We start from the raw sequence: 10,059 nt of genomic DNA, 5'->3' as shown, positions 1-10,059 counted from the left end.
CCGGGAGCTCGTGTGCGCGGGAGGGGGCGGATAGCGCTTTCCTCGGTGCGTTACACACGACGACGGTCGGTCTGTACAGGATTTCGCGCCGTTTGTGACCGTCCCGGCCGAAAACGCTCGATTTTGCTGCGGCTTTTTTTTAAATTTGCGCTGCAGCTTGCGGAGTCTTTTGTGCTGAAACTTCTCGAATTGGTGAAACCGCAACGACATGAAAGTGTTTCGTACGCTCTCTCACGGTGACGTTTGTCGGTGAATGAGACCACCTAGCCGCAAAGCCGCACTCACGCCAAGGACGATAACCATAACGATAACGTTCTAAAAAAGCGTTCTAAATATAAAAGAACAGCAACAGGAGTGCAAACCCACACCTATAGCGATGACAGCACAGAGAAACCACATCGTTTAAATCGCTTTCAGGATGATATTTTTTCCCCCCCAGCCGACGAACGCTAAAAACTTTGACAGCCAATCAGAATCCATCCTGCTTTGAAGAGCTTGAGCATTTAAAGCAGCAGACGACAAAACTCCAGCGCTTGGAATAAACCGAACGATATCGTGCGTTGGTGTGGGCACTCCTTTAACTATCTTTATAGCTATCGTTCTCTGTGAACCGGCTTTAATCGTGTTCGACGCACACGGATAGAAGAATGCGTGTCGTGATGACGTCACGTGACGCGTCCCGGCCCAAATCTGCGGCCATTTTGAAAAATCCCAATCTCCTCCGAATATTTTTGCTCCGTCTTGGCGTTCATTTCTGCGATCGCAAAATCCTGGAGGGCCATGATGATGATGATGATGATGATGATGTACCGAAAGAGTATTTTAAATCTCAGTAAATTTCACCGACAAATTAAGTAAAATCGATCAAAACCTGTTTATGACCATCGATCCGGTTTCAACCGCTTCCTTTTAAAATCGAATCAAATCAACGCGCCAGTTCAAATCGTCCGACGGATTTAAGGACGGTGAGGCGTTCTTTTCCTCTCAGACCTCCGTCCTGTCCGTTTCCATCTTTCGGCCCTGGCGTACACATGCTTCCACGATGTGGGCAGTTTTAATTACGTTTACGTGTGTTAGATTAGCAGCAGGTGGCAGAGGGATTAGCAAAGAAGTGCAGAAGGGAGGAAAGAAAAAAAAAAAAACGCTAAGATCGCAGGATAACGTGCGGCGTTCCCGCAGCTGAAGATGATTTAGCGTTTCTTTGGGATAGGAGTAGTATGTAGGTCTCATTTCGGTTTCAGGTCAGGCAGAGTGAAAAGAAAACTCAGAAAGGAGGAACTCTGGGGGGGGGGGGGTGTGTGTGTGTGTGTGTGTGTGTGTGTGTGCGTTAGTGTGTGTGTGTGTGCGTTAGTAAGGAATGTGTGTCAATGGGCTTTCACTATGGCCCAGATCTCTGTGTAACCTCAGCAAAAACTACAGCCTGCCAAGATACACCACTATTACTCAATGTGTGTGTGTGTGTGTGTGTGTGTGTGTGTGTGTGTGTGTGTGTGCGTCTAGCGAGAGAGACACACACACACACACACACACACGAAACGTATCAAAAGGGATGATATTTTAAACAGGGAACTGAAATGGCTGACAAAACATGTGTGCTCTGTGGCTCAGATAACACAAAATTCCGATCGTTTCGTTTCAGCTACTGCACACACACACACACACACACACACACACACACACACACACACACACACACACACACGCGACTCTAAATTTTTATAATAATAATATTTTTGGCAACAATCATGCCAATGAACCCATATACATGCGGCATTTCCCCAGAACTGGAAGGCGTCAAACTCTCTGATCAATACGCCCTCGCCACAACTGCCCTGGATGTTAAACCATAATCTTCTCTTTCGAACTCAGCCAGTGAGGGAATAAAGGACAGGACACACTTATAACCCCCCCCCCCCCCCAACACACACACACACACACACACACACACACAAACAGAAAATTGTCATGTAAAAGGCTTTTCACAGTAAGTAAGTGTGGCGATCTGACGTCCGATCTGTCGCATGTCACATCAACAAAGAACATACATTAATAACAACAATATTCACGTATTCGTTTGCTCAGTGCTGTTTTGTTTTCGCATGGGTCTCGGAAACAGGAAGTGGACGAAGCTACTTTGGGAAGGATGTAGGCGGGATAAAGGACGTCCCCGTTAAACTGCACGCGGAACGAGAGCAGACCCCAGACACCATGGTTATACCGTGTATTAATATACGGATGTTAACGTCTAGTGCCGATTTTTAAAAAAACCTGTACAGAATGCTGCGGCTACGGGAAGATCGGAATCGGGCGCTCGGACTGGAGACTCCTTCCGTAAACGTTAAACAATCACGTCCTTACAGAAAAGGATCGCTTTATTGACGATTACAGACAGGGGGGTGGCGGTGGCGGGGATCGTTTATTCATGTCGCACGTCCGACCTACATGTCTCGGCAAAAGTCGTCGTTATGGAAACGATATGAATGATCCAGTAAGTAAGTACACCCCCACGATGACATTATGCAGTTATGATATTACGTTGTTGTTCATAAAAATTATCTGAAAAATAATACAAATCTAAATCATCTAATCAGACCTAATAATCTTTGCCATTTCATTCGCTATCCTTAACGTGACTCGTCCCCCCGCCCTTGTGATGGCGTGAATCAGCGTGGGAAATAAATACAATTTTAAAAAAAGAGTTCCGTTAATAATGATTCCCACCAGAAAAGAAAAAAATCCAAATGGATCATAGGCAAACACGTAAAGTGTGGGAAAGGCACATCAGTCTCCTTTACTTCCTATTGCTCACAGCTGCATGGGAAATATATGTTTGTGTATACACGTACGTGTGTGTGTGTGCGCGTGTGTGTGTGTGTGTGTGTGTGTGTGTGCGCGCGTATGAGCACGCCAACCTTCTCCATGCAGGTGCTGCTATGAGATCACTTCCCTACTCGCCGGGCTTGCTTCCATACCAGCCGCCGTTTCCTGTTCCAAAACAGGAAGCAGGAAGAGCATCCCTATCCAGCAGGGGGTCGAAGGTTAAAGGTCAGGAGCAGGATTTGCGTGTCTGTGTATCCTTTTGTTTTTTTTTATCTACAGATTAACCAAATCTTCATGGACAGATCTCGGTCCGGAGCAGAAATGCCAGAACGAGAGCCTTTACCATCTCTTTATTAATTATTATTATTATTATTATTATTATTTTGCTCGCTAATGTCTAAAGGATCTGGAAGATTTGACTTCATTTACAGTCGTTCACTTGGCAGACGCTTTTATTCAAAGTGACTTACAGGATAAGAGAATTTGACGGTTGTGGTCTCGCTCGAGGGTGTAACGGTCGCTCTTTGAGAACTAGCCCGACGGTGAAGCAGTAAACACTCGGGAATGTCAATAAACAGAACTGTGGGTTGGTTTTTTTTTTGGTTTTTTTTTTGCTAGCATGATGAATCGTTTACATTAAAACACCCACGCTACGAGCATTTCACTGCATTACCACTGCGACTCAAGGCCCTTTCTTACACACAGTCGAATCTGAATCGGAGCAAAAACGGATCCTTTTTGATTCGTTCGCTACTCGGCTCGGTTTAGCTTTCACACACGCGAAATGAAACGAACCAAAAACACAAATCCGTTCAGTTACTGCTCAGAAATGAGTTTCTTGTTTCTCTCGAGAACACACACACACACACACACACACACACACACTACAGCTTAAGGCGTTTGGTTCAGTTTTGCACCGCGCATATAAAGAGCAAAACCACAAACACACACTACAGTTTTGATTCACTTCCTGAAATCGAGTCGACTCGGACGCTGATCTCTTTAACGCTACGGAGTTAACTCGGAAGCGAACCGAGAATCGTTCGGCTCGGACCCTCTCGTCATGGAGCACGCCCGAGCGTGATCGCGGCGTTCTCGGCTGCCTGAAGAACCGCACCGAAGTGGAGAACGCACAGGGGTTCGGTTCGAACGGACCAATCGCTATCTAGTATTGATATCGTACAGTGTTAATCACGAACCCGCTTTTTTCCCCCCCGGGTGACTAAAACGTGTCGAGTGTGTGCCGTGTATAAGGGCTGTACGAGTCATCCAGTGTAAAAGAAATCTCCTGTATGTAAACCCCTGCTCATGCACGCACTCATACTTCCTCTTTAATACCAACTGTTTCCTGTCATCTGTCAACATGTACCAAGACGACCTTCGGCCTTCATCGCTCAGCACTTGTGTCAGCGTGTAGCGGGCCTAGACATGTTTCTCACTATGTCAGTGTGTGTGTGTGTGTGTGTGTCACTTCTCATGTGATCCTAAAGGAAAATGTGTCAACCGTCGGACGACGTCATGTTTCCCGCTCACTCGTACGTGTTCGGGTGTGTGTGTGTGTGTGTGTGTGTGTGTGTGTGTTCATTCATGTCGTTATGTACCATTACTCCACACCGCTTGTCTAAACAAGCGCGAGGAAGATTTCTGCGTCCGATCGCTTTGAAAGATTACCTTATGAATGAAGAAGGAGCAAGTGGGTGACGCTTGTGATTTCAGGGGCATCTGCGACGTGTCATTTCCTGCTAGAGGAAGCGACGCGGTTTGCTCACAGCACAGTAACCGAAAGAGTCGTGTTGGTGAGAAACACCCTCGAGAAGTTCCAGTGTCTCCATTTTGCACAATTTGGGGTCAATAAAGAAGTTTCCTCGGTTTACACACAGAGCAATTTAGAACGGCGCTAAAAGGTTTGGGGTTTTTTTTTTTTTTTCGTGTCGTGCCACTATAGTAAAATAATCAGCGACAGGACGGTGTGGGGAAGCAGAGCACTGTACCCAGCCCTATGTTTAGGATTATTTTCCTAAAGCAGCACATCCTGAAGACTTTTTCTTTCTTTTTTATATTCTTTTCGCAATTTCCCGAAAGCTACTCATACTTTTTATCCGTTTATAGTTGCGTGCGGCGTCCTCAAAGCAATTTACACGGTACAGCACTCGTACGCAGTTATTCCCACCACGGAGAACCCGTTACAAAGCGCTGACACTGGAGACTCCTTCCATAAAACATGTCCTTACAGAAAACTTCCCCTTATAAACAAACAATTACACGCTTTTATTTATTTATTTATTTTTAAAGTTCTTACTATAGAAACAAGAACATGTACGAAAGTATTGGCTATGAAATAAACAATTAACGTGAAGAATGCGACATTCAATACGTTTAACAAAAAATGCGACTCCCAACCCTTTGGGATTCCCATCAGAGCAAATGGCATCAGAGTACCGGCTGTTCAGCGGTCAGAAAAGGTCTAGAGATGTCCGTGGGCGTGGCGTTTGAACTGTGAAACCGTCGGATGCGCTTCAAGTGTTTGTTGAAAAACTGAAACGGACCAGTGAGCTTCGCCATAGCAACAAGTCAACAAACATACCTACCGGATAAACAGAGGACTGGCACGACCTCAGAGGGTCTAGTCGCAACATACGACCGCTGGTACACGTCAACGAAGGCCAAGGTCTCTGCTCGCGTAGCATTAACGAAGAATACCTTCACTTTTGAAGGAAGACTGTTGAACAGATAAAAGAGAGGAACCACTATGACCTCAGTGGGTTTAACCACAACATACAAACCACTTGCAAACCTCAAGAATGCAAAAGGTCCTTGCTAAGAATGGACACTGGATCAGATCAGATCGACCTGGATTCCACGCGATGGAGTCGAGGAAATGCGGCGAAAACGACTGCTCACGTGACTTTCCACTGACTGAAACACGGTGGTGGTAGCTCCATCGCATGTTTATGTATTGCTGCTAGTGGAAACAGACCACTTATTTTTAATCGATGTCACAGCAGGTGCGACTACCGGGGTGAAGTCCGGACCGAAATACCAGCGAATTCTAAATCAGTTCTTACCTGGAAGAGTCCTCAGCTCATCTTGCTTAGTGACACGAGTGCACAAAGTGAATACACGACCTCCACTTCAAATCAGTCATCGAGAGCTCTTGCTCACACACACACACACACACACACACACACACACACACTATCCACATCCTTTACAACTCACCACTTGTTATCTGTTATCAGTGGCTCATTCACACGCTCAGGTATGGCAGGAATGAGAACACCACACACTCGCACACGAAGAACGGACAAAAGCCGTATAGACAGCTTTGTTATATACGGAATTAACCATTAGGTGTTTATATTCCAAAAAATCCTAGGAATGATTGATCTCTGTTGACCTTTGACCTGGGTACTGCTCAGGCTCACGCCTCACATTCCAGAAGACCCAGAAGATAAGACAGGGATTCCAGGCATGTGTGCGTGTGTGTGTTGCATAGTTCATGGTTGTGACAAATGTACTTGTGATGCTGTTCCTTCTTTTTTCGCCTCAGGGTTGCTTAAAACTGGTAAAGGAGCAATCAATATTAAAACTCATAAATAACAAATAAACCGGTTCACAATTTCTACATCTGTGAAGCCTCTCAAGGCCAAAAAGTGACGCAGCGATATGTACGTTGTGTGCGGTTCTACGGTTTTATGTTCCAATTGTTTGTTTTTTAACGTTCTGATCGTAATTTAACGACAAGCAGATGGCAGGAAAAAGCCCCCGGTGGGACAATAAAAGTTTCGCTCCTCTTGCGCAACATCTCGAAATGTTAGTGTTATATAGATGAAATGAAAAGGTTGTTTAGGGAACCAAAAATGGCTCTTAAGGGAAAGAAAAATGGTTCTTCTACTGCATCAGTCTACGTACATTCATTTTTTTAAAGAGTGTCCCCATTTTGAGGAACCCATTTTATTAAAAGTGTAACAGTGTAGCTGAAACTATATGGTGGAAGCAGCCATCTTGGACAACTGGATCACTTTTTGGCACCCGAACATACCCTATACATTTACAGCATTCGGTAGACGCCCTTATCAAGAGCGACTTAGATTTATCTCATTTATACAACTGAGCAATCGAGGGTTAAGGGCCTTGACCAAGGACCCAGCAGTGGTAGCTTGGCAGTGCTGGGGCTTGAACCCCCAACCTTCTGATCAATAACCCAGAGCCTTTAACCACTGAGCTCCCAATGTTTGGATTCACCGCTTATCCTACACAGGGTCGCGGGGGAGCCTGGAGCCCATCCCAGGGAAACTCAGGGAACACCCTGGATGGGATGTCAACCCATCGCAGGGCACATTCGTACATACGATCACACACTACGGACAATTTAGAAATGCCATGACCTTGGACCAGCGGAGGAAACCGGAGTACCCTGAGGAAACCCCTGAAGCACGCGGAGAACACGCAAACTCTGCCTACACAAGGCGGAGGCGGGATTCGAACCCCCAACCCCGGAGGTACGGGGCAAACATGCTAACCACTAAATGTTACAATCCTGTGGAAGGATATCTGTGAGAGGAAAATTATTCAATTATTAACCGTGAACGCGGACCTGATCCTGGTCAGACTGGAGGTGGATCCGGGCCTAGCCCGTACACACCCTGGATAGGAGGACACGCAGTCGCACCCAGGGGTTTTTACTGTATTACCATAGTGCTTGAGACAGGAAACGGCCCTTGTGTGAGGTTCTACATAAAACCTTCAGGAGTTGCCTCAGATGGGGAAAAATAAACAAAAAAAAACCAAAGAACCTTTAAGGGTGAGATTACAGAAGGCCACATTGGAAGTCTGGATGTCGTTTACCGCAAATATTTATTTAAAAAAAAAAATATATATATATATATAAAAAAGTCGAGACAGACTTCCATTACTTGTTAGCTTTTCCAAATCATTACTGAAAATTGAGTGTGTGTGCGCGTATTCCCTACGGGTAGCTGGACTGAAGCTGTTTAAGCTGTCCCTTCTGATCTCTCTTGGGGGTGGGTTAAGTGGCAGAATCTGGACACCAGACACACACACACACACACGTGGTGTGATTAAAGCCTGAGATTACAGCTGGCTCCACATCACTGTCGTGTGGAATAATGTGACTGAGGCCTCTGCACTCACACCCTGACACTGTGCGTGTGTGTGTGTGTGTGTGTGTGTGTGTGTGTGTGTGTGAGAAAGAGAAAATGCAGGAAACACATGAACCGCAACAATCAATTCCCAACATACCCGTATCAGATGAACAAGTGGATTCAGACTGAAAGACGACGGTGTGTGTCTTAATATCTGTGACTCATGCACAGACTCATCCACCTGGTGTGTGTGTGTGTGTGTGTGCGCTGATTATCACATAAACTGAAGACATTCCTGACACGCAATCTTGAATAAATTCCAACATGCTCCTGAACACACACACACACACACACACACACACGTACGCAAACATGCAAACACACCAGTACCCTCTGGATGTAACTGCATAACTTCAGACATACATACAGTTACAATCAAAATGATTCGACCCCCAGTGCAAATCAGGTTTATTGTCAAAATGTACAGACTTTCAGCTTTTATGACGAACAAATCAAACAAAAGCGAGTGAAATAGTTCGACACGACGAACGCTTCAAGCGGTTTCCGCAAATTCAACTGAAAATGCAACTTATAATGAATTCTCCAGTTTCAAAATGATTCACCCCCCTGAACAGAATCCCTCACAACAGGTCAAATATGCAAAACACACATTAATGAATCAAGGGCTTCATTCGCTGCAGCAGGTGTGCTTGAGCTGGAACACATGAAATACCTGAACTGGCTCGGGGCAGAAAATGTATGAAATACCTGGACGGGGCAGAAAAAGGAAGCAGATTTGTGAGAAGGCAGGGTGTGAATAACCCTCGAGCGACTGTAAAAGACCTGCAGCAAGACCTGGTGTAACAGACGCTGAGGTTTCAGCGAGCACAGTAAGGCGCGTACTAAACGCAGAAGGTTTCCATGCCAGAACTCCAAGACGTACACCACTACTGACCCAAAAGCACAAGAAAATTAGTCTCAAAATCATATAAATAATCCACAGAAGTTTAGGGATTCTGTTCTGTGGAGCGATTAAACAAATCTGGAACTTTTCTGCACGATGGATCAGCGGTACGTCTGGAGGAAGAAGAATGAAGAAAGAACACTCTGTCCACAGTCGAGCATGGTGGTGGTTCGGTGATGCTCTGCGGCTGCTCTTCATCCTCTGGCACTGGAGCGTGTGGAAGGCGAGATGGATTCATTGAAGTATCAGGAAATCCTAGGAGAAAACGTCATGCAGTCTATGAGGAAGCTGAAACTTGGGCGTCATTGGACCTTCCAACAGGACACTGATCCCAAGCATACGTCAAATTCCACCAAGGTTGCAGAAGTAGTCCTGGAAGATTCTACAGGACCATCACAGTCACCTGACTTGAACCCCATCGAAAATCTCTGGTGGGATTTGAAGGCGGCGGGTGCAGCTTGCAAACCCAAGAATATTACTGAACTGGAGGCCGTTGCTCACGAGGAACGGGATCAGATTCCTCAGGAACGCTGCCAGAAGCTCTGCATCTCGTTTGCAGCAGGTCATAACAGCAAAAGTACTAAAGATGCTTCCCATGAAGGGGGTGAATAATTTTGAGACTGGAGAAGTCAGCTGAATTTGGGGAAACCGCTTGAAGCGTTCGTCGTGTTGAACTATTTCAATCGCTTTTGTTCGTCAAAAACGGCTGAAAGACTGTTTATTTGACAATAAACCTGATTTGCAATGGGGGTTGAATCATTTCGATGGCAACTGTAAACACACACACACCCTTTCTTATCGTGTGTGAGGGCACTTCCTGTTTCCTGCAGGATGAGTCGTTGCTGTTCACACATGCTCAGTAGGGTCAGGAAAGAGGGGCAGGGGCACTTCCTGTGACCCCGGCTGAAAAGGGCAGGTCAGGAAAGAGAGAAAGGGATGAGATGGATGAGTGCCAAGTCTCGATTACAGTGAAATATCTGATTTGAATGCAAAATGGGGTGAGAGTTGGATTGACGGCGTGATGGAAGCGCAGATATCAAGAGGAGCAACCGATAAGAGAGAAAGAAAGTGATTTAGACGTTATAGGCACTCTATAAAGCCTACCAAAAGGGGCGCCAATAATTTTGCCACTGATGGTTATTTAGCCAAAAAAGGAAAGGAATGTTAATG

At 45.6% G+C, this 10,059-nt stretch overlaps 1 long non-coding RNA gene across 1 annotated transcript; it reads left to right on the top strand.

The window, feature by feature from the left end:
* Window positions 1-2,444: 2,444 nt before the first annotated feature.
* On the top strand, window positions 2,445-6,445 carry LOC128605155 (uncharacterized). The gene is made up of 2 exons (XR_008385483.1): window positions 2,445-6,079; window positions 6,197-6,445. It is a non-coding gene; the product is annotated as an uncharacterized LOC128605155 (long non-coding RNA).
* The last annotated feature ends 3,614 nt before the right edge of the window (window positions 6,446-10,059 follow it).

The sequence above is a fragment of the Ictalurus furcatus genome, chromosome 3, assembly GCF_023375685.1.
Source record: "Ictalurus furcatus strain D&B chromosome 3, Billie_1.0, whole genome shotgun sequence".
In the NCBI taxonomy this organism is placed as follows: domain Eukaryota; kingdom Metazoa; phylum Chordata; class Actinopteri; order Siluriformes; family Ictaluridae; genus Ictalurus; species Ictalurus furcatus.
Note: the sequence above shows the minus strand (reverse complement) of the source record. Positions and strands in the feature narration are given on the sequence as shown.